The sequence below is a fragment of the Agelaius phoeniceus genome, chromosome 3 (genome assembly GCF_051311805.1).
Source record: "Agelaius phoeniceus isolate bAgePho1 chromosome 3, bAgePho1.hap1, whole genome shotgun sequence".
Taxonomy (NCBI): Eukaryota; Metazoa; Chordata; class Aves; order Passeriformes; family Icteridae; genus Agelaius; species Agelaius phoeniceus.
In genome coordinates, this window is record NC_135267.1 from 14,654,157 (window position 1) to 14,678,760 (window position 24,604).

Genomic DNA, 24,604 nt, shown 5'->3' on the forward strand with positions numbered 1-24,604 from the left:
AGCTGAGGGAGGGAAGCACATGTGGTAAAATGCCAGTGGTTGTATGGACTGCTCAGCACAAGGCAGAGGCAGAGTTCAAGCCACGATTTCCACTATTAACCTTCAGGGTGTTCATGCAGAACAGGTAGTCAGTGTTCTTTTGCAGACCTAATGCTAGTATTTCCTCTAACATAAGCATGCCTAGGAAGATGCATACCAGATGATTAAAAAAATAATAGGCAGTGTGAGTACATGCAGAGAATACCTGCTTTGTTACAGGAGCATGTGTTTCCTGCAGGAGTTACAGCCCCTTGTGAGAGGAGAAACAAGGATTTGTAGAGCTGCATGCTTCTTAAATGTCTCTCAGTGCTGAGTGCTTTCCTGAAAGTGTGCGTAGTTGGGTTTTTTCTGATAGGTTATTTGGAGACCTACTGTTGGAACAGAAGGTGGATGGTAAAATTCCATAAGGCTTTTTATGTGATATTCACAACAATAATTTTATCAAGAGTGTCTCCCTGCCCCATTTCTCAGCTGATTAAAAATTCAGTTTCTTATTTTTACATGTTCTGGAGGCGAAATTTTGAGAGGTCAGGGGTGACTCTGTTGCAGCTTCTTTTCTGTCCTCAATTCCCCAGCCTTATGGTGAAGTGTTTTTCACTGTAGTTGGTTCTGCTGTAGTGGTTAAAGACAGAAAATGTTTAGCTTAACCCTGAGGCAGCTCAAACTTTGTGCTGGATTAATTAAAAAATAGTTTTGTGCCTTCTGTAGCAGCAGTGTTTGGGAGGGGAATGGAGGAAGGAGTGCTGTGCACTGGGGACAGGCGGGCTCATCACACCAGCCAGGATCCCAGCTGTCTGCTGGAGATCCTGGCTCTTCAAGGCAGCGTGTATTTTCTCCCAGGTCTGCCACAGCTCCTGGAGCTGAATTTTGTTTGCAATAATCTGTCTGTAAGGGAGCTGTTCCACTATCCCAGTCGTTGGTTTTTTGGGTTTTTTTAAGTTGTTTCAACAATCCCCTTTTCCATCCCAGGGAAAATAAAAAATATCCCTTTGGAAGAGGGGCTAGGTAACTAAGTTCTGTGCTTATCCTCCATGTTATGTACTTTGTGCAAGTTAAAAGGCTTGTTCTGCCTTTCATCTTGTGTGCTGTTTTCTGCAGATATTTCCTAACTTCTCCCATGACGTTTTTGCCTGGTTCTTCAGAAGACTGTATGGACTGAAAGAGACTATTGTTTCTCTGAGAGTGCAGGCATGTGTACATCGGCTAATCTGGTTGGTACAGGATTTCAGGAGTGGGTGTTGAACTGAGGAACAGGGCTGGGATGTGTGCGCCTACAAATTCTTGTGAACGGCGTGCTCTCCTCTTCTGTAAATAATATCACATTTCACTTTCTAGGTTTACCATTCATGTTTCTCCAAAAGTTGAACTCCTGTACCATGAGATGTAAACAAGGAAATGGCATACGGGAAGGTTGCAAAAGTTTTGGTTAGCAGAGACTGGAAAGGTGATCTCCTTTTCAGTCATGTGCCTGGATAGTCAGCTACTTGATTGTGTGGAGACTCAGAACATTTGTTTTTCACAAACATCATATGTTTAAAATCTACACTTCAATTTAAACATAGTCTTTCTAGTGTTTTCCTTCCCCAGGTTTGGGTTTTCAGATCTGAAGTACAAGATAAGCAAACAAATACTTTTTAGCCTGGTGTTTAGGAGGAAGACTTTGCCAGTCAAAGCGCGTTTGCAAGCTTTTGAGAAACTGCTACCTGAACCTCGCATTTGCAGCAAACTCATTCTGCAAAACCCTTTGGATACAAGACATCAGGCAAAATTCGTTGGGTTTTTTTTTCCATTTGGATGATATCCCCAAGGAGCAAGGAAACCCCCAGTTACTGTTTTTGTTTATAATCAGCACCTCGTCAGATGAAACCTTGCCACATACTTGTTTCCCCTCCTGGGAGCATTACCTAAAAGATGATGGTGCTGGGATAACTCCAGCTTCCTTGTGGTGACCCAGATCTCTGCTGGCGATGAGATCTCTATCTCTGCTGGGCACGGAGCAAGAACAGCAGTTGTGTTTTCGACTGCAGATCCATGGGCATGTTCCCATACAGTGTTTCCAGGCTCGTCAGCAACCTTGCAGTGCCTTGCCTATTGTTGTTGACGTTCCCTTGTCTGCCAGCAAAAGGCGGATTTTATTCCACAGTCTGGTTTCATGTAGGTCTCGTAAGAGGGTGTGAGGCAACTTTAGGGTGGTTTGAAATACTACTTTTAGAGCATGAGATAGCATAAAAATTCTGGTAGGTTTGTTTGGGGTTTTTTTTTCTGCAGCAACAACATTGTATTACTGACAGTTGGCTGCATCTCGACTTTGGTAGAGTTTCTTCGCTTGGTCAGGAATAGTTGCTGCTTGCAAAACAGCTCCTTGGTACCATAGGGTGCAGGCTGGGAAGACTGACACTTGCTGGTAGTTTAAGAATTTATGAGGATTTATCCTATGGTTTGTTGATGGGATTTGGTTGGCTGAAATGCTTTTTGATGGATACACAGGAATTCCCAGGTGTGGATAAAAGCACTTGGCGATACTCAATCAAAGAGGATAGAGAAGAAAGACTGTGAAGTGAGGAGGACATGGGGTGTTGTCTGGCTTCTTTTTATTTATAGGGTGTCATATTTAACAAAGAGCTTACAGTTTCACCCATAGTCTTGTGTGTTTCTAGCACTGCTAGACCAAGCTGCTGTGTTGGCTACCCTTGAAGGGTTTCCCCAGTGCTTCTGTTGGATGCAACATGGGTCAGCTTCCTTGCATCACAGCCACCTCACTGTTTGCCCAAGTGGTGTTTCTGAAAGTGCACATCCTTTTCAGCAACGCATGGTCACAGTATGGACCACTGGAACCAGTCTATGAAGCTATCTCTTCCTATCCAAGACTTCTTTTGTGTGAGAGTCTTGCTGTAGCCAGGAGTGTTTGAGACAGTTTCTGCTGACAGTTTTCTGCTCTGCACTCCTGAGGATTGGATGTAGGGCAGTTTGGAGGGTTCCTCACAGTGGAACTCCCTATTTACAGTCAGTGAATTCATTAGCGCCCTGAATTATTTACCTTAAAGAATTCAAGTCCTGAATTATTTACCTTTAAGGTCTGTCTTCCTGTGTTGTGCATTTGGTTGACTGTAGACCTGTGCTCTGCTATAAGCTATTAATGTCTAAGGTAGCGTAATATCCAAGGAAGTTTCAGCTGTTTACTGGTAATTTTATTTTCATACATAAATACATTGCAACATTGCAGCTGAACTTTAAGGTCCTTTCCGACCCAAAGCATTCTATGGTTCTCTAAGTTCAGAGTGACACTCTGATATAAAATGGATTTGTGCAGATCTTGTAAATGCATGGACAGTTTTTGAGTATGTCATCACACTCTTCTCTTTCTGCAAGTTGCCTGCCTGCTGCCAGCTGTAGCTGCAAACCCTGGGCAAACTCCCTATTCAGCATCTTGTTTTTTCCCTGCTGTCCCATATTTAGCCCAAATTTTTATTTATGGCATGGTACTCAAAGCCCTACTGAAGAAGTTTGTAATTTCCTCATGATCTTACTCTGTTTACCAGTGTCAGACTTCAGGATTCGACAGATGATTTGGGAAGCCCCACTTCTCTTTGCAGGAAGAGACTTAAGAGGACAGAGGATCCTGAGGATCCTCAACAGCCTTGCTGCTGAGATGTCTCTATACTCCTTAGTGTTTTGTGTACTGGAAATACAGTTCCTTTCTGCTGTGACTGTTCATTACTTTTAGTTGAGAGAAGCCAGGTTTTCAGGTTGGTTAGGAATTCACTGTTAATGGCCACTTGAGGGATACTGAGTTTAAATGACCGGTGTGGTGCTTCGCTGGAGCTGCATGGCAGCTCTCCAAGGCACAGCTCATCTGCCTGGATGCTGAGAGGGTGGCAGGGAGTGTCATGGTGGCTGCCACCCTTGCTGCCAACAGCTGTTGGAGTTGTCATGCACTCTTGCCCTGAAGCCCTGATGCACAGCTCAGGTACATCCCCTGTGCCAAGAGTGAAGGCAGCTGCAGCAGGCAGCACTCACCTGCACATTTCCCTCCCTTCTCAGGGGTGAGTGCTTGAACTCATCAGTGTTCTCTCTTCAACCTACCTGTGGTACACCAAAGACTTTGCAGGAAGCAGACAAATGGCGTTTGTGGCATTGGCACAAATGATGTGCTCTGACATCATATGGTCTTGGACGTGGTTCTTCAGCAGTGCTGCAGCTGCACAGCCAGCAGGCGTTTCTCCATGCCTAACCCCAGTTCTTGCTCTCTCCCCATCCAACCCTTCAATTTTCTGTCTCCATTAAATGAATTTTCTTGTTCTGACATGTTTTTCCCTGCCATCCCCTGGCCCAGATCTTGACTCCTCTGTTTTGAGCACAGATGACTCCAGACTGCAGTAGGGAGGTCACCTGGATCAGGACGCTCTCCTTGCCTGGGAGGGGCCCAACCCTCGCTGGCAGCAGATGCCGGAGGCAATGGTCACTTCTGTTCTGCTCTGCCGTGGACTAGACTGTGTTCATTGAGTTGTGTGGCATCAGGCTAAACCACAGTTTAAACTCTGTTCCAGAGATTGCGAGAATTTGGTCTTTCCAGCTGATTTTTTGGGGATGTCTCAGTCAGACCGCTGTGACCAAAATCTTGAAGCAAAACTTTCTGTCAGTCATCCATGTCAACAATGGACAGAGTATGCCAAAAGCCTGAGCCCTGAAATGCAGGAAGGGTATGGCAGCCATATCCCCCAACCTGTGCTCTCTGCCTGGGTTTAATTGTGTATGCCCTTGTGAAGGTTGGCAAGGGACCATGTACGCGTGGTTGAGTTGCATCTCTTTAAGTGAAGGGGTTTTTTTAATTTGCTTTCAGAGAAAGCAATGAAATACTAATGGCATTTCCAGTACTGAAAATCCAGTTTCCTTTACTTAGCATGTGTCTTCTGTCCATTCAGAGAGGTTGGGGGTGGGGGGTTGAGATTGTGTCTTCAGCTGGATTTCTACCATATGGGCTTTTTTCTTCCTTATTTAAATGTCTTCTATGAAGTATATTGGCAGGAGAATTTGACACTATAGCTTAAAGCTACTAATATGGGAAGCAAGGAGTAAACACAGACACTAAAAGACCCTTTTGAGAATTTTAAGTGGAGTCACTACTTAAATCATGTTGTAGGTACAGAGTATGGAGAAACTTTATGATTAAGTAATCTACTGTCAATGCAATTTTGCAAATATTATTTTTACATCACTGCTGTGGTTATTAGTGGCATGTATTTGCTGTTGATACTGAAAGAAATTTAATGAGCTTTCTCTCCCTCTGTATTTCTGCTTTTGGTGGCACTGTCTGCTTGGCATTGGTCTCAGTGCTGCCAGGCAGGATGGCCTGGGAAGAGGGCAGAAGATTTGGGCACAGGAGAGCTGTGTTCCTCTGTGTAGCTCTACAAGTGGTGGGCTGTGGTATCTCATCTGCCTCTCTAAACTGGTATCTGTTGCTTCTGTTTGATCAATGAGTAATTTTGGGGAAAAAACTTTTTCTTGTTGAATGTTTTTCTGAGATGAGGCAGAAAACAAAAGACCTGAATATCTACTGCAAAACTTCTATAATGCAAATAATAGATAATTGCTTGTAGTTAATCAATTATCTCTTTTGTTTTGTTTTTCACACAGAGCAATGAGGCAAGAGAGAAGTTTTTAAAAACAGAAAAATGTGATTGCATAAACATCATTGTTGGCAGGAGGACTCAGTGGATTCAGGTAATAATGTGACACCACTTTTTATTATGCTTTAAAAACTAGCTGGGTTTCAGGCTGCCAGTGGCCCTTTGTTCAGGGGCTGAGGAGTAGAGGAAGGTGACAAGGTATAACAAGACCTAGTAGCTGGCTGTTAATTCATTCAGACCAGATGAGAGGGTGTGGGTAATCCCACAGTGCTGGGGAGTGATGCTGGGGCTGCAGTAGCTTCCTGCTTTATGTCAGGCTGTTGTATCTGAGACTGGGTTTTTTTGTTTTGTTGGGGTTTTTTACAGGCTTTTTTTTAACCCTAGGAGATTCTCTCCTTCGACCTCCTACAGCTTCGTCGATGTAGGCGGGGAAGCTCCATGCCTGTTTCATGGAAAAAGGTCAAATGATCAGCAGTCCCTTCAGACTGCAGAACCCTGAATCTGCAAATATTTCCCTTGAATTCCCCCTTTAAAAGGATTTCTGGATCAGAGCAGATCACTATCTGCTGTAAGACCCACACCTAGACCTTTACTGCTTTAGAGAATGACTGCTGGTTGTTTTCTGTGTGTGAAGACAATTTCTCATTGCATGGTTGTAGGAAACCTAATGTGTGATATTTAAGCATACTAATGTTTGCAACATATTATCTTGAAGTAATGGACTTTACCATATTTAGATCCCCTTTTGTAGGAAAAGTAAATTCCTAGCTAAAATGCATCTCTTATAGTTTAAATAATTTTAATTATTTCCCTCACTGAAGGGGAGTGCAGAATGAAGGCAGGGGGAGTTTACAGTGCTAATTGCACTCCACATTTGTAATTGGGAGCAGATCCTATCCTCAATCTTCTTAGGCAATCCTAGTGAAGTCATCAGGCTTTTCACAAGCATATGGTTTTCCCCACGCCTGTTTGATTCTGGGATAAGGGCCTACGGTATGCTTTTTCTTTCACTGATTTCTCATACGGAGGAAGTTTGAAAAATATGCATCATCTTTTCCAATGTAGGTTTCTAGCAGCAGTTGAAGAAGTTGTTGAAGAAGTTCTGCAGTATTTTATTGAGATAGCAAAGCTTATTGATTTAGACTGAGCTGTTTCTAACTGGCAAGTGCATTTTCTTCGTTAGGTGCAAGGTGAGGAAAAGAGCAGTTGTGGCTTTGCATTGCTATAGTCATGACCAAGAAGAATGTTTAAAAAGGATATGAATGGGTGTGGATTTGATATTTCCTAAAACCAGATTTTTTTAGTATTAAATTACATACGCCAGGAAGCTAGTTGCTGTATCAACATTGGTATAATGACACATTATTTAAAAAATCAATATCCAGTCATAGAAACAAGTCCTGGTATAAGCAGTTGGGTGCTTACAGCTGTGATTTGTATGTATTTGCAAATGTAATGGGATTTTTTTTCCCTTGTAGCACTGGTAACTTGGATAAACACAGTATGTGTGACTCATTGCAGAATATAAACTTACTTTAAAGGAGCAAGTGTTGGATTTGCTGAATATCCTATTGCTTGCATCCCTGAATACCTTCTTGCAATAGGTCATGCTTAATCTTAAATTGCCCAGCCTGAGGGGAAAATTACTGCTGATGTCCCATAGGTACTTCAGAAACAAACACAATGATGGAAGTGCTTTAAAAACATAAATAGTAGTTAGAATTCATAAAGTCGTAAAGCAAACATATGGTACAAGGCCTTCTAAAATATAACACTTGAAAGCTTTTTTTATCGTTTCAGAAAGAGCTTGTTTAGTTATCACAGAAAAAGTAAATATTTTCATTCCTTTTTCTTCAGCACACTCTCATTCCATTTATCTTTCTCTTTTTCCTTTTGTACTTCTTTTTTGTCCCCCCAGAGCATTCTTATTTTGGTGGGATGGGGCACCAACACCTGATGTCCATAGAAGGCCCTGCATGAGAACAGGAGATAAAACTGCTGTTGGTCCTCCTGTTGTTAGGTACATTCTTGAAGTCCTTTTGCAGTGTCGGCACAGAGTTGATGTAATCCAAACTGAACGCTCGGTGTGCGCATGTGTGCGTGAGCGAGACGTGACGGACACTGCAGCAGCTCCTGGGCCACTCGAGAACACACTGATGTTTTAGTGTGATACATCGGTGATGGGGGATGCAGTCCTTCTGTGTGTGTGCGTACACACATGTGTGTAGGCACGTGAGCTCACGGAGGGCAGCACGAGACAGCTCTTCTGCTGCACCTTTGGTGGGGTGGTTGTGGTCTCCACTGCTTCGAGCCATCAGTGGGACAGGGAGGTGAAGTTGCTGCTGGAAAGGGGTGGAAGGAGGAAGATGGGGAGCAGAGAAGTGGGGAGCCGGGTGGGGATCAGGGGCCAGGGAGGAAGACACAGCTCCAGAGGGAAATACTCTGTGCTTTGCAGTTGCTTGTGTGGATAGAAACCAGATGGTGCGCTGGAACACCCGCTCGCTTGGGCGGCGGCGGAGCCAAACATATGGTTAATGGTTAGGAGAAAGAGCTTTTCGAGCCAGGGCTTTGCTGACTGCCTCGCATTACAGATTGTTGCAGTGTGTCATTACATTGCCAAACTAAGTGCTTAATACCCGCTGCGGGCGCTGGGCAGGCATTTGCAGGAAGGATGCAGAGGCTCCCTGGTCAGGGCGGGAGGCTGACATCACGTACAGCCCCCTGCCACACCCCCCACACCCCCTTTCCCCTCTGGAAACCCCATAAATCTCCCCATTTACAAGCCCAAATCTACAGCAGGCAGTTTTCCTGCTCTGAGTGTCTTTAAGGGATTTCTTTAAGGGATTTATTTCCAACTTCCAACAGCGTATGGTTAGTTTTGCCTTTTTTTGTGCCTTTTTTTTTTTTTGTCCTCAAGCAGCCAAGTTCACTGAGGCTGCAGCACCACACTTACATGTCCAGCATCCGAAGTTCCTGCTCTGGGATCTTTGGGCGACACCAGACCCCATGTTATCTAAGGAACTGCTGAGCTCATTCATCTCCTTTTCACGGCCCGCTTCCTTTTATTTTTAGCCAAATCCGTCAGGCCTGACAGGCGGGTAATTTGAGCCAGAGAAAGGGCAAAGCTCCAGGTCCTTTCCACAAAGCAATTCTTCTCCTCCCTCCTGGGAAGGCTCCAAACTTGGCCTGCTCCAGGCAGATGGATTTGTTGAGTCATGTGAGATCATTTACACAAAAACACAGCGAGGCAGTGAAAAGGAAAAAAAAAAAAGGGGGAAAGAAAAAAGAGAAAAAGGTGGGGGGAAGGGGTGGGAGAGCATGCACTGCCGGGGCTGCTGTGAGCATAGGAAATGTGCTGCGAGGCAGCTAGACAGAGGAATGCAGCAGATTCATTCTTGTATAAGGTAATGTCTCGTTTACAGTACAGGGTGGAGCCAGCACGGAGGAGAAATCTTTCAAAAACAGATTACTCATTTAAAACAAAAATTCTCCTTAAAATAAATAATAATAATAAAAAAGAAATAATAAAACACCCAAAACAACAACCCGAGCAGCAAGCAAGCGGCGCACACGGGCGCGCAACAAAGGCGGCGTTGTTGACAGCACCGGATTACAGTAGCGGTAAACTCCGGGCTGGGAGGTTGCTGGAAAATGAGTTTGCTCCGTGATGCAACTGGAGTTTGCTTTGTCTGGCCGCCAGTGCAGGGGAGACTGTGAGCCCAGCAGCAGCAGGGCACGCTTTGCTCCATCCAGAGATGGTTTCAGACAGTGGGGAGGGATGGAGCGAGCAGTTAAGGATCCTGAGCAGTCAGGCTGGGGGGGCATCATTAACAGCAAAAATGAGGGGGGATATGCATGGAGGGGGCGGGAGAGAACCTCTTCTTGCTTTGGTTTTGAGCTGGTTGTGGCATCATCTTTGTCGCATCAAGGAGTAAATTGCATTTATTCAGTTGAATGTGAATTTTGTTTTCGTTTGCAACCTAAGCTAACCCCAGCATGTTGGGTTTTGGTTTTTTAAGTGGGTGGTAAGAGAGAACATGAAACTTGGAGCTTTTCAGATCTTGTTACATCCTAGAGAATTAGGTTGGGTTAATTTATGCAGTGTTCTAACAAGATGCGTTCAAACCTTTAAATAGACTGTATTTAAGTATTGTTAATATAACTCCCAGTTACTCCAGTTTTCTTAGCAAGCCAGTATCTAAATGTTACTGTTTTGTCCCAGCGGTGATTAAAAATTAAGAACAGAAGTAGAAACTGGAACTGGAAATTGGTGGGAAACGTACATTAGGAAATACTCTAATGCAAAGTATTTCCTAAAATTCTCAGCAACAGTTAAGGAACTTGGGGGAGCATGTAAACAACGATTTGTATTTTAACATGATGCGTTCCCCTGCTGAGTAGTATCTTCTGCATTGCTGACTCCACAGCAATGTCTGTTGAGGTGCTTTCCTCTGGGGAGGGGAGGGTTTGTCTGGAGCTTGCCTCCCTCTAACTTGACCTTGTCTTTCCCTTTTTCTCCTCCTGCTGCTTTTTTACACTTTTGTCTGAAAGACGGCTGGCTTTCCCAGCCCGCTCGCTCTGCTGGGCTGAGCCGCTGAGCACAGCACGTTCAGCGTGGGGAGGGCCTTCCCTTCTGGGCTTGGAGTTTTCTCACTTGGTGGAAACCTTTTGTCTTGTCTGTCTCTTGATGAGGCCACCTCGTTACTTATGTACAAGGAGCACTTGGCAACATCCCAAGTCCCAGCTGGGATCCTGCAGGGCACAAACCCCCCCCCCCCCCCCCATGGGGTCCCTGCACATCAGCTGATGTCTGGTGTGAGGATCAGCAGAGGGACAGAACTATGAAGATGAGGAGTACAGCCAGGCTTGGGACCTAGATGGTGCAATAAGCTGTGGCCATAGCAGAGCAGCCTTTAATGAGGAATGGCTGTGGATTGCTCTGAGATCCTTGGAAAGGTTCTGGAGAAGGACAGCACTGTTATTTATTCTGTTTGCATAGTTACTGTAACTTTCTTTCCCTTTTTCCCCAAAAACCTAATCATCCTACATTTTCTGTTGCTGTGAGCAACATTTCCTGTTGTTACCCAGAGCTGCAATTCCAGTTAAATTCTCACTTTGTAAAGCTAATCTCTCAGCAGTGGGTGTGGGATTTCCAAAAGAAAAGACATTTGTGAAGAGCCAGTTTTTAAGATTTTTGTCTTAGTGGACAATTCTGCAAAACTCCTTTTTTAACTATTCACATTCATTATTGGTTGAAAGCTCTATCTTCATCTCTATTTATGGCACTTAGAAGACTTGTAGGTCTTTCATTCCCCTACGGAGTGCCCCAGTCCTCAACGTCTCCTTTTTCCGCTTCAAAGATGCCACATGTGCTGCTTTTTGCGTCTGTACGTCAGACAAGCAGCCCGACTAGGCAGGTTTCGGGAACTGTTTGTGACCTGTCTATCGGGAAAATCAGCCTTACTCTTCCTTCCCCCTCTTTCACAGCCGCTCAACTTCCTCTCCTTCTTAAAGCGTGTTGATGCTATCAGCCCCCAATTCTTTTATCTCACTTCTCCTATCATTTCCATTCTTCTGTCTCATGATTAGACTAGAAATTTCTCTGCTGCTGCTGGCCTCTTCCCTCCTGGCACGTACTGTGGCGCTGCCTCCTTTGGGATCTGAGGAGGGATGAGTATGGAATTCATACATGTTGAATCATGTCTTGTGGTTGGCATCAGTTTGCAAAGGTAGAGGACATTGTCAATGGCAATTTTTCTTTCAATTAGTACCTTTAAAATACTAATTCTCTCCCTCCTAGGTGGGAGGATGAACAGGATGTCCCCACCAAGGCTTGGGAAGGGAGGCACTGAGAACCTCCTGCTGAGGTTGCTCAATTTCCTTATGTTGAGATAAGGAGAGATGTGCTAGGAGAGAGGTAACCCTCTGTGTTTGATGTCACATTATCCTTTCGATGGGACAGGATGGTGATGCTCTCCCTTGGAAAACTTAGGCAAACTTTATAGTACTCTGCAGTGATATCTAAGGTGAATGGCCCAAGTGTCCATTTATGGGACTTAGGAAATAACCTCAAAATAAATAAATCTCTAGCCTGCCTTCCCCTTAACAGAAACTTACAGAAGTTATAGTGTAGTGGTGGCAATTTCCTCTTTGTCGTGTGTTCATCCAGAGGGCATTTCAGGGGAGAGACAAGATTTATTCTAAACAGATCAATCTAAGTTTCTGTGGAGCTTTAAATCTATGTAAATTTTTCTCATCCAGCAATGAATTGATGCAGCAGTGAAGTGCAGGACTGTTTGTAATGTATTTGAAACCTAGCTGTTTTCTGGATGTAGTCAAATCCCATTAACTGCGATTTCCCTGCTTCCTTTTTCCTCCTGTCGAGCCTTCTGGATAGCGGCTTTTCTTATCAGCTTGTTTGTAGAATCTGCTCCGAAATCTCCCAGTGGCTTCACTCTGCTCAAAGCAAGGGAAACTCTGGGAGCAGCTTATTACCTGCTTATCATCCAGTTTCCATTTCTGTTAGAAAGTCTCTGTTGGCCATAGACCAAACAAGCTTAAAGCTCTTTGCCTTCCATGTGGTCAAGCACAGCACAGGTAAAAGTTCTTCTGGAGATTAAACTTTGCAGGTTTGTTAAGTGATACATCAATCTAGACAGCATTTGTGTACAAAATTGCCTTCTTGAATTTCCTTGGAACACCTTAGGGAACCTTAAAAGTTGTCTGAAAGTTGCTAGCGAGTATGCTCAAGCACCCTCTGACAGTGCCTTTGCAGTAGCAGGTTTTCAAGTCTGTGTTAAAAAATACAAAGTTGTTTTAAGGGTCTGTTCATTTCATTAGCTTTTCACTGATAGCTCCTGTAGCATTGCTAGCTGCTAATGTGATCCTTTAGTTTATTACCCTGATTTTGTTATAAATTAAATTGGTGTCAGTGAAAGTCACTTCTGATCAGATGCTGTAGAAATGTCTTTTTTTTAACCTCTTTGCAGCTTTTGTACAATTAATGGGAACATACTGTTGCTTCTTGATAGGTTCATTCATGTTTAATAGCTATTTGTGAGCCATATTTGGCTTTTAAGTGGATGTATCACAGCTCTTGAAGCATTTTGGTGGCTAAATAGCTGGGATTAGACATTCCAATTGCTCTTGCCAATTGTTTTCCAGTGTTCACACTGAACTCTGTGTGTTACAAAAATATTTTTAGTTATAGCCTTGTCGGATTTGTTTAAGTAGAAGAAATGTCCTCATTTTTCAGAGAAGTTTATCTGGGAGTGAGTGGAATTATATTAATGTTTTTTTCTCACTTGATCAAATTTTAAGTGCCAAGATGAAAGGCTCACTCTTACTTGCAAAAATAAGACTTGCTTTTGCAGGAGTGGAGCAATTTATCTTCTGTATCTGCTTCACTAATTGCAGCCTATAAAGACCCTAAAGAGTCCTGCTAGTCAACAATTTCCTAACCACAACCAGGGAAAAATCAGATTTAAAATGCACTTAACTGATGCTCCATTCCACATTTTAATACCTCTTGATTACTGTGGTCACAGCATAAATAAATACATTTGATTGCTTACTGGATCATGCAAGTGTTGGATGCCTTCCTCCCTCATCACAATACTCCTTTTATCAAAGATAGCTGCTGTCATAAAGCCCCAAGCTGTTGATTAGGTAAAAGGGAATACTGTACATGGGAAAATAAACCAGCACTTACAAGGCAGCTTCTTACTAGAAAGTAATGAGATTTCTATTACAAAATTCAGCTTCTTGTTTTCTATTTGAATACTTTTCAAAATTAATAATAAAATACTGAAAAATAAATTTGTGCATTCTGGGAGAATGGCATGGGATAATTCTGGGAGAATTAACATGGGATATCTGTCTCTATTTGGTTTTGAGTTGATTGCTAATTGGTTTCCACATACTAGTGCCATGAATGGGTTTGAAGCCCCTGTGGTGGGCTTGACTAGTCTGGACCAGCTCAGACTCGTTGCTGCCCTTCTCCATGCTGTTCACTATGGTTAATGGTGTCCAGCAGGATGGCAGAACCCAGACAGTTATGCTTAAAGAATTCTTCTCCTGGGATACACTGCTTGGACACAAGCATCAGTGAAGCCCTTTTTGCAGTGGTGATGTTGTAGGCAGCGGGACTGCGTGGGGAGGACACCGTGGGTAGCACTGCACTGCTGAGGGTATGGGTGGCACAGCCAGACCTGCTCAGATGGCTTTGTGAGAGCGAGAGGTTAAAAGGACAAGGGTAAACCACGGTCTGGAACAGACTCTTGCATGGGGCAGGTCTGTTCTTGGGTGACACTCATTTGGTTGTGCAGCTCAAGTGCAGCAGGAGTTTCACCCCTGCCCACAGGCTGACAATCACACGCTCAATGGGAAGTTACTTTTCTGCTGGGTTTTGCCCCCAGTGAGTGTTGTCATTGGATATAACAGAAAATTAAGGGGCAGAGGTTTGTGGGGTATCATAGCCTGTTCACCATTTAAAATAAATCTTCTGTGATTTAATTCTCCATGGGGCAAAGAGAGAGAGAGGTTTGCACTCTAAACTCTGGAGAATTTTTAGTATTTAATGCTAATTTTAACCCTGAAGCATTAGTGAATTAAGTAGAGCTCCAAGTGCTGCAGTTAGCCTTCAACAGGAAACACTGGATAGCATTGCTGAAGGAGTGAGGATAGCAGGGAGTTCCTGTATGTGTGCAGCAGCATTTCTACAAGAGCTAAAGGTTGGTATTTCCAAACACAAGTGGAAACACGTGAGTTGATGACACATATTTTGGTTTTCAGTACAGTAGGTGGCAGGAGAGACAAAGTGACAGTTTGGCTGGGGTGGCTGCAGTCCACCTGCCATAGTAACAAATGATGGTTTGCGCTCAGTACTGTGGAATAAATGTGACATTGTATTGCCAGGTACTTTTGTGAAGTCTGTCCTCTGCTGTGATCAACACAATGCCATAACAAGACAGGAACATTGGATACTGCAATGTTACATGTCCCGTGTTAAATGCCACAACGTGTACTTGTCGTGTTTTTGTATGACATCTTCTGGTACATGTCAGGGACTGGAGGTTTTGTGGCAGCTTACACCAGTCCCAGCTAAGACCACTCATTATCTTTCTCTTCCTACCTTGTCCTTGGCCAGGACTTGCCCCATTCCCTCTTGTGCCAGTGGTGGTGCTTATGAAGCTGACCATAATCTGCTTGATGGGGTAAAGCCAGTCATCAACAAACTAAGCTAAAGACAGGGTTGGACTTTGTACAGCTCAGCAGAAGCATCTCACCTCATGGTTGTGAAAACAGTGTTGAGGTAAAGAAGTAAGTGATAGGAAAAGGGACTGACAGATTCAGGCAATGGAGTGCACCCTTGATCACCCCTATCAAACAGGATGGATGACAGTGAAGTAGACACCAGCAACTTCTCTAAGCCAACAGCTGATAGACTTCAGGGCTTCTGATCTGCAGTTGCATAAAATAGCCTTAAAAGCCTGAAAAACTTTTTAAGTACATAAGAGTCTTTCCTAATGGAGAGGCAAACTGAAATGAAATTAGTGGCATTTTCTCTTTGTCTCTTGGACATATGTCTCCTTTGGATGAAAGAGATATTCCTCATCCCACTTCAGGGAAGGTGAACAGATTGTTTCCTTTCTTATTTATGGGAAGTTTGGTTTCCCAGTGCCCCCAAGGACAAAATCTGCTCTGGTGCATGTGTAACTTAAGCAATGTCAATGAGATTGTAAAACAGAGAAGGTGATTTGGCTCTGAGTTTGTAACTGGAGAAAGGAAGAGCTTTTGTCCATTGATTTATAGGGAAATTAGTGCATGGCTAAAATATGCCCACCTGTTTGCTGTGCTTTTTTCTTGAGGATTGTTCCCTGAAGGACTTCTGGTAACAACTTCATTGTGCAGCCTTGCCCTAGAGCCAAGAAGAGCACATAGTATATGACTCATACTTGTCAGAAGAATCTTTAGTATACATACAAGCTTCCAGTGATGGCTTTAGTCCTCCCTTTATCTGTATTTGGACATAAAATTTGAATTCTGGCGTATCAAAACATGCATGTATGATGGCCTAAATTTTGCATCTTCATAAGATGTCAAGCCCTTTTGCTTGGCTCCATTACTTTTATTCTGTTTATGTGACCACTCGTTTTGTAAGATTGTTGTCAGTGCTTTTTCAATAAATTAATGCTGATTTTTTTCATTGAAGGTTGACTGAAAATTGAACTGGGGCTGAAGTTGTAAAACTGTTAGTGTAACGTAGTAGCAAGGACAAGACATCTTTTGTCTTTGCTGGAGAGCCTGACTGCCCCATAGATAGAACCTGAACATTTCATACTGATGAAAAATGAAGGCAGGAACACAGTGATTTATTGAAGGTCATGGAGGAAACCTGAAAGGTTGAGACCTAGGTCTCTTCTACCCCACCCTAGGAAGCTGAATCCTGTGATTTCTAGAAGGGTGAAGTTTACTTCCTCTTCCCCTGAGAATGTGAGACTCTTCCCATTGGAAAAATATTTGCCCTTGTCACGGCAGGTACAGAGACACATTACAAATTTGGAACCAAGTTTGACTCATTGCCACAAAAACAGTCACATTTAGAAAGTAGCTAGCTATAGCTGTATTGTGCAAAATGAACAAGGGAAATGGTCTGAGGGGCACAAAAACCAGTTAGTAACTGCTCTGTTGTGGCTTTGCACAACTCTCTGAGTTATATCTGGACCAGAGGAGAGACCTGGGCATGCACTGGGTTTAGGCAGCTTTTGGACTGCTCCATCCCTTGCATGCAGGACAAGTTTTTTCTCATAGAGAAGTCATTTGTAAAGAATGGGACCTTGTTGGCCAAATTTTCCTTGAATGGGCTGGTATCTTGCAGATACTGGTATGCTGACAGAAACACTGTGGCTGCAAATAGTTAATTGGTTCTGTAACCAGGTTTAACTGTAGAGACCTCTGCTCGGTGAAGAGGATCAGGAAGGAGTTCCTATTATTTTAAAGCACAAGCTGTTTGAAGCTAATTGTGAAAAACATGCCAAGTTGAAATACTCATTCTTTTAAATTAATTTCCATAAGCAGCTCATAGACAGGTTTATGCTGCACTGGAAGAAGTCTGACTGCACTTTAATGTTGATACCTGGATTGGTGATTAGGAAAAGATTGTTAAACAACTGGAGTTTAAATACCAGTACAGCTTCATTGTAATAATTTCCCCAAAGGCACATTGGTAATTCTGCTAAATAGAGAGTTTAATAGACTTCAATAATGTGTACTTGGGAGACCCTATACACAAAGGAATAATGCATAAAACATTCATTATTGTAAACTGCTACCTTTGCATGTAGAGCAGAATCTGTTGGAAGAAAACTGTTGTGTTGAGCGTGGCAACGTGTCAGACGGTGTTAGCAGACAGAAGTCATTGTCACCCCCTTACCTAATTCACCTGCTGTGGTTGAAGTTGCACCATTTTACTCAACAGTGAATGAATTATTTGAAGTAGACATTAGTTTATTTTTTGAGAAGTCCTTTGAAAGCTGGTGGGGCATGGTGGTTCACAGGGCTTTGTTTTCTTTGTTATGCTGATTTAGTGTCAAGAGAAGAAGTACCTGGTAGGAAGCATAGCATAACCCCATTAAAAATGACATTAAAACATTGACATTAGAAAAACACCAAGCAACTTTAGCAAGTGGCTCTAAGTGAGTTTAGTGTTGCATTTGGATTTCTTTTTACTGCACTGCTGCTGATTGCCCTGATGGAGAACAGGTGAGAAGGAAGGAGCAGATGCTTTTGGTAGTACAGTAAGGCATTTATCTCTTTTAATGAGGTAACATCATTAGTGCTGACAAAGTGCTGCAAATCCATAGGTGTAATGGACTGCTGCTGTTTTTTAGTAGTGCACACAGGCTGTTGTACTTCTGAGCATTTGAATCTGCTGAATCACAGGTCAGGCTTTATCTCCTGTCTGATGCTGGGTTGCATTTTTGGTGGTTTATTTTTATTTTGTTCGTGTTGGTTTGTTTCTTTGGTTTTAACCATTTTATTTCCTGTTTCCTCCCCTTCCCTCCCCGCCTCCCCCAGTCCACCTTTACCTTTAATGTCTGGGAACTGAAGCACTCCAGGATATGTATTGGGGCAGGCAGAAGTGTACTCATTTTCCAAGTATAGGAGCTGATTGAAATGCCATGTCTATTGCGGTGCAAGGACCTTCTCTGTAACTGGGAAGAGGGAGGTTGATTATAGGTCTTTGAGCTGATTTCTTTTGTCTAAGATGGGTAAAGGTTTTGGGTTGGGTGTTGTTGGTTTTGGTTGGTTGTTTGTTTTTTTTTTTTTTTTTTGCTTTGCCCTCTGCCTGTTTCCTTTAGAGCAGTGGCATAATGTCAGCCACACTAATTGTGTCAGCCAGTGGCACTGACATTGAGCTGCAGCAAAAGGGAGAGAGGTGGCTGTGGCACTGGACAAGGAGCAGCAGCAGTTGGAGGGAAATCTGCAGGGTAGAGCATTCCTCTGTACAAAATCTGTCACTGTAAAAGTCGTGTGCACAGTTGTATTCAAAGTGTCAAGGGAAGAAAGAGACGTGTGTCAATGGATATGTGTCCTTTATGTCTCACTTTTCAGATGGTTTTACATTACAGCACACAACTATAATAGTATGAAAATAACAAAACTTCAAACAAATAAATCTAAATTTTAAAAAGCTGGGAGGTTTTAATAATGTCTCTGTTAAAAATTACTTAATAACCCCAGAACTCCCACCCAAACCTCCACTACAAACAGGCAACATAACCTAGACATTTGAGGTATGCTGTGTGTTTATCACAGAGCCACAGAAGTGTCACTTGGGCATCCGTGCTGATTCCAGGAAGAGAGCCTGTCGGTAAAAAGATTCATCTGAATAGATCACGCACACACACAAAAAAAGTGGTTCCTCTTTCTTTTTTTTATCTGCATGCCCCTCCCATCCTGGGCTTCCCAACACCTGCTTGTGCTGAAAGAACATAAACAGAATTGCAAGATTCCTCAGCATTAACTGTTGCCTGACAGTCCCAGCTAAAGACTGCACAGTTATCCCACTTTTCCTCTTCATTGTTTTTTCTTGCTCTCTGCCTCACATCCAGTGAGTCTCTGCAGCATCCTCAGATGGACCTCCATGTTTTTTGTGCTCTGCCATGAACCAAAAATCAGTTGTGTTCACCAGAGTTAAAATGAATCCAGAGTTGGGGGTCTCTCATTGCCCACCCCTGTTATGTTACTCTCACACCAAGTGGGGGGACATCACTGAGGGCTAAAAAATTCACAGCTAGCAAATACTGGCCCATACTGAAGTATTATCAAGTAGCCACACCACTGAGTGGACATTTGGGTCAGGACTACATAAAGCTCCATTAATACTTATAACTTGTATTAAATTTATTTGTTTAATGCTGGAGAGTTCCAAGGGTATGCTTCAGTGATGCCCAGTCAGCATTCCCCACTGCTGAACTGAAAGCATCATTCTGCAAAGCAGCAATCTCACTGGTGGCTTGTTGCTTCCTCATGCTCCTGACTGTCTTGAACTGGCAGAAAGTTATGGCCAAACAGGTTGAAGAAAAGGTATTGTCTTGGGAAAGCTTTAGGGCTTTTAGAGCTTTTAGATCTTTTTTAGTTTTACACACACACTGACACCCCATTGCTTCTATAAATCATCATTTCTACAGCACATACCAAAGACTTTCTGTGCTGTCTTATTCCAACAGTGAAACCAGAGTTCAATTGCCTCTCTTCCAAGGTTGGGATTACAAAAACTTTACAGTGTCTCACCCTCCTCTCTTGCTGCAGGCACTCCGGTCCAATAAATAAATACTTGGCCGAGTTTTACTACCCTTTACCCCTTTAACCAAAACCAAATGCCTTCTGCTTTGTTGAAGGCAAGTCATGCCTACTTCTGTTGCTCCAGCCAGCAATTTCTCAACCAGCTTGGCCTCTCAGGGACTGATTAATTTTTAGTGACTCTAAAACAGTTACCAATCCTTTCTGTGATTCATGTATGAAAAGAAAGTAACATTGTCCAGGGTTCTTAGGGAGAGAAAATAGCTGGTGATACCTTTTCTCAAGACTACATATGACCCAATCTTGCTCCCATTTCTCTAACAAAACTGGGCTGAAAGTGCTGTGATGGAGGGCAAAGGGATAGGATGGAAGGACTTGACAAATAAGCAGGTGATATTATGACAGGCTTCTGTATTAAGGTTATCTACTCCTTTTTTATTTCCTTTTTTGTGGCCAGTTTATTAAAAATATTTTAGCACTTGGCACCACTTCTCAAGAGGAGAAAGTGTTGGTCTGCTTGTCAGTACTGTTTCAGGGCAGACTTAGAGGTGATGCAGCCCCAGGCTTGATGCTTATTTCTCATAGGAAATACAGGGCAAAGCCCTGATAGAGAAGGGCTGCTCGTCAGCAACTGCAGCACTGGTGGGCCAAAGTGTGTTTGCCTGGCTTTCCTGGGTGGTCGACTGGCTCATATGCAGCACATGGAAATAGCTCTTTTGGAATGTGAAACCGTGCCTTCTGCATTTCTCCCACAAGTATTTTATAGTTTTGACTGGCATGTGCAAAGGAAATGGAGAATAATAGAAGAAAAAAATTATATAACACTTCAGCTGTGCTTCTTTTCCATACCAAGGTTTTGCCTTTAAAGTAAAAAGACCAGTCTTGTGTTGTTGCAGAAATCTTTTTTTGAAAGTTCAGTGAAGAGTTCTTTTGGTAAATGAGTAAAGATTTCTTCCTCCTGAAACTTATCTCCAGTTTAGATAGTGGGTGTGCTCAGAGAAATGGAATCTGATTCCTGATTTTGCAGAAAGAGATTGTGAAGGGACCTTGCGTGTTTGGAGATTTTCTTGTTTTTCTTTCCTTTTTAGTAAAGATGTTATAAACCAGTAAGTATCCAGACTTTTGTAAGTCCCACACGTGAGGAGGAAGATGCTCTCTCAGTGTGGCTGCCATCTACTAACCAGCTTAGTGGTCATGGCTCTCAACACTTGGTGTAAAGTAGAAGTAGCATGTCTTTTAGACAGGTTCTTGCCAGCAGGACTCCTTTCTCCCTCAGGTTCAGCTGAAGAGCGTGGAAAAAACAACCTGCAGCTGTAGAAGTTGTCCTTTCAGAGTCCCTGGAAGATCCAACTTTGGTCCAACTGTGAATCAGCCATTTAAGGCTGAGGATCCTCTATACTGCCAGAGAAGTTGCCTCCTTGTAACAAACAAAAGGATCTTTGCCTTGGATGTGAGAGTTTAAAAACACACACTCATGCAGAAGGGGCACTGCAGCAGTACATATGTTAGAGCAGTAGTGCTAGAGTGCAGGGGGTGAATGAGCATGTGTGAGTCAAATAGAAGTGTCTGCTTTTCCCCCAGTTCTACCTTCTGAGGTAGCTTGGTTCTCCAAGGACATGGTCCTGCTTTTGTGAGGAATGCCTGAGGGCTCAAGTCACTTAGCTTCTGAGCTTTGTAAATCTAGGTATAAATGTTCTGTTGTTTGCAAGGAGCCTTGCAGTTCTCTGGTGGGAATATGTGTAAAAAGTACACATGTGAAAAGTACCCCTGCCTTTGCAGTGGCTTTCAGATTAAAGATCTGCTTTGTTGACTCAATGGCTCCTTAGCCTGCTTTGTCAGCACTGAAAGTGTACAGAGATGCTTCCAGCTGGCTTACAGCTTTTGGTTTCATCTAGGAAGAGCAATCTGTAATCCGAGGGTGTACAGGTAAGTGAGCTCTTGAGAGGTTTGTGGAAAAGGAATGATGCATTCAGCATGATACTTGGAGAAGGTGAATATTCTGACAGTTTCATTGTGTCAGACTATTCTGTTTTGAAAATTGTGCCTTCCAGTTATCCTCTCAGCAAAACAAGGCAGTTCTCTTGGAGGGGCCCAAAAAGTGTACACTTAATTGCTTTACAAATGATGTGAAGTCCTGGAATGCAATGTAGCCATTGCTCATTAACTAGCTGAACCTATTAAACCTGGACAGCAAGCAGGACTGAGTCGTCCGCCCTTGATTGCAGGCAGCTAATGGAGCTGTGGGAGCAAGCTGTGACTGCAGAGTGGAATTGGCAGTAGACTCCCAGCAACCCTCCCTGTTTTGAACTTGCCCTACACTCCATTTAGACTTCTGGCTTTGAGACAGATGATTTCAGGGCAGTGAGGAGGGGGGAAGGCGGAGCGTGGAAAGCATTGTCTTCCCAGCTATGTTAGCTTTGATCAGACGTTAAAAACAAATCAGAATTCGAATGGTACTGGTAATTTGACATTCAAACCTGCAGAAGCAGAAGGATTTGTCATCTGGCCATGGTTGGCTTTGATTATTGATTGGTACTCATGCAGATGGTTCCATTACACAACACTAAACAAAAAAAAAAAATTGCCCAAACAATGTGACTGGGCATCTCCTCGGTGGTTTTTAGCTCAGAGGGAATCAGCTGGTCCTACAAAGCCCATATAGAGCCCATATAGAGGTGGAACCCATGAAGCACATCCTGTCTTGCAGAACAGCATGATAGTGTTTTCTTGCATCTTCACACCACTCTAGCAGCACAGGAGAAAACAAAAATCAGTAATTGTTGAGATTGTGGTGGTGTTTTTTTTTTTTTTTTGTAGTAGCTTGAAATAAAATGAGGATAGTTGGGATTTGCCCAGGAAACTTGAAGTGTTTAACCTTCTAAACAGAAAAGTGTTTAACCTTTTAAACAGCTCCTCAACTGGAGATGCATACAGCCCTTGCTAAGTAGTGTTTACCTCTAGAGCACACTTGGCACTGTGCCGGAGCATTGTTTCAGATGAGCTTGTGCTGCTGTCTGAATCGCCAGGATCTCATCCTTCAGCACTCACATGCCTCCCATCCAGTTGTACTTTGTGCCCAGCCTTATTTACCTTGTGGGTTTTGCCAAGATCACAGCTTGGTGGTGTGGCTTTGGGCCCAGTCAGACCATCTGTCAAGAAGAAGGGGAGGAGAAGGTAGTGGTTTTGACATGTTGCTTGAAGAAGCACATGTCCAAATGTGCTTTGAAATCTTTTTTCTACTTGCTTGTTCAATACTTTCAAGGTGCTGTGTATTATGGAATATTTTTCTGTTGTGCTGCCTTACTTTCCCTGTTGTGGAGAGATCATTTCATTTCTAGTCTGGATTCGTACATTTTGTTTGTGCTGCTGGCAGATCCTATCAACACCCACTTTTCACTGATATTTAAACTTTAAAAGATAAAATAAAAATCTTTGGTGTCATGGAACACTGACTTGCTTGTAAAATAGTTCTATATACCAGAGATGCTATTTAAAAATATTGTAGGAGTCTAGTAATACATTAGCATTTTATGCATTTCACTCTGAGCAGTCCCAAAGTGCTTAAACTGTAGTGCACACGTGCAGCCCTGTGGAGATGCAGTTCTCAGGACAGGCGCTGTAAACCAGCCCCTGCATTTGCTGATGGAGGGATGGGTGCAAACAGCTTCAAGCAAAGCAGTGAGAATAAACTGCCTGCTGGGGGAAAATGCCACATCTAGGCGTACAGCTCCCAGGAGTTCAGCTCAGGATACTGTCAGAGATGCCCACCCTGGGATCACGATGCTGTATGTGGACCAGGACCCCCTTAGCCTGGGTTGCCCTGGATTTTGTCACAGCCTCAGGTGCAGCCCCCGACCAGCACTTGAGGCTGGATATTTGAGCAAGTGCTCTCACGGGCTCTGTGTTAAGAACTTGTTGTCTTTAGCACTCTTCAGTGGACTAAGAGCAGGTAACTCCTTTGTTTGTCAGCAGCCACGATGGAGCTCTGCAGCTGCAGGCCGGGCTGGGCGCGGTTGCCTTGCGGAGCCGTGCACGGGGAGCAGCGTGCGGGCAGGCAGCTGCCACATGTCCCTTGGTGGCTGAGGATTCCTGATGTGATGCCAAAGTGGTTGTGTCCCTGTGTGTGCAAAACACGTTGCTCTGCGTCATCCTAGGTATCCTTCATCCTATTTTATGTTTGTGTCCCTTAGAAACCAATGTGTGAGTTGATCTCAGATTAGCTATTCTAGACATAGCTCAGCAGAGGGGAGATGTAGAGATGTAGTGTGAGGACAGAAAAAACATTTTCAGATTATTTTGAGACAGCAGTTACATCATTCTGGGAAATTCAGCCTTGCAGAAGCTAATAAAAGTAAAATTCAAGATCTTCTAAAGTTAAGCAGAACTAATACCACAGTGTGTTTTCTGGTTATCATTTCAAAACCTTTGTGGCATTTTCTCTGAATGTTCCCATACAGGCACAGTTATTGACGTGTGAGAATCTCAGGAGCAGCTGGGTGGGGTGGGGAACAGCAACCTCACTAGTGTGTAAGAGAGCTCCATCTTCCAAAAAAAATTACATTGTGGCCAGCTGTGATGTCACAGTTTAGGGTTCAGCAAGTTGTCAGCAGCCACTGTCTGATGTTTCTAATCAAGCATCATAGCCTGTGCTCCTTTTTAATTCTTTAAAGAAAGTTAAACAAATAATTATTTCAGTTTTAAAATACACCGTGTCTAAAGACAAAAATAAAAAAGGAAAATACCCCCACTATTTTATATTCATTGGCATGACTGTTAGGCGGAAGGAACCTTTCGATGTATTGAGTTGGGAAGTAATTAATCTTGGGAGTGTGAGATGAGTTATAATCTTAATGTCATTTTACAATTACTAAAATAGGCCAATTTTGTCCTTCACTAATCCATGTAAATCCCTTTGATTTAACAGTGTTGTATGGATGAAAATAAGAAATGCTGCAGCCTATATTTTGGGATCTCCTTGCTTACAGTGTAAAAGCTTACAGAGCACATGGATGAAGCAGCCCTCCCTCTTGTACACTAGAACACTACTACCAAGTGCTGGCACAAGCCAGAGCATCACCTGCAGCTGTTGCTTTTTTCAGATGTAGCAGGTGAAGCACAAACCCTGTCATTTC

The 24,604-nt window shown here is 43.2% G+C and overlaps 1 protein-coding gene across 7 annotated transcripts in view; it reads left to right on the plus strand.

Moving 5' to 3' along the window:
* Positions 1–24,604, plus strand: part of BACH2 (BACH transcriptional regulator 2) — a 188,123-nt gene that overhangs the window by 37,795 nt on the left and 125,724 nt on the right. For 5 of the 7 annotated variants that reach the window (XM_077174756.1, XM_077174759.1, XM_054630335.2 and 2 more), the window contains one exon: positions 5,674–5,760. The gene's annotated coding sequence lies outside the window, so the exon portion shown is untranslated. Of the gene's footprint in view, positions 1–5,673; positions 5,761–9,001; positions 9,071–9,266; positions 9,288–24,604 lie in introns of those variants that run through there. The other 2 variants (XM_077174760.1, XM_077174761.1) reach the window with 2 other exon arrangements.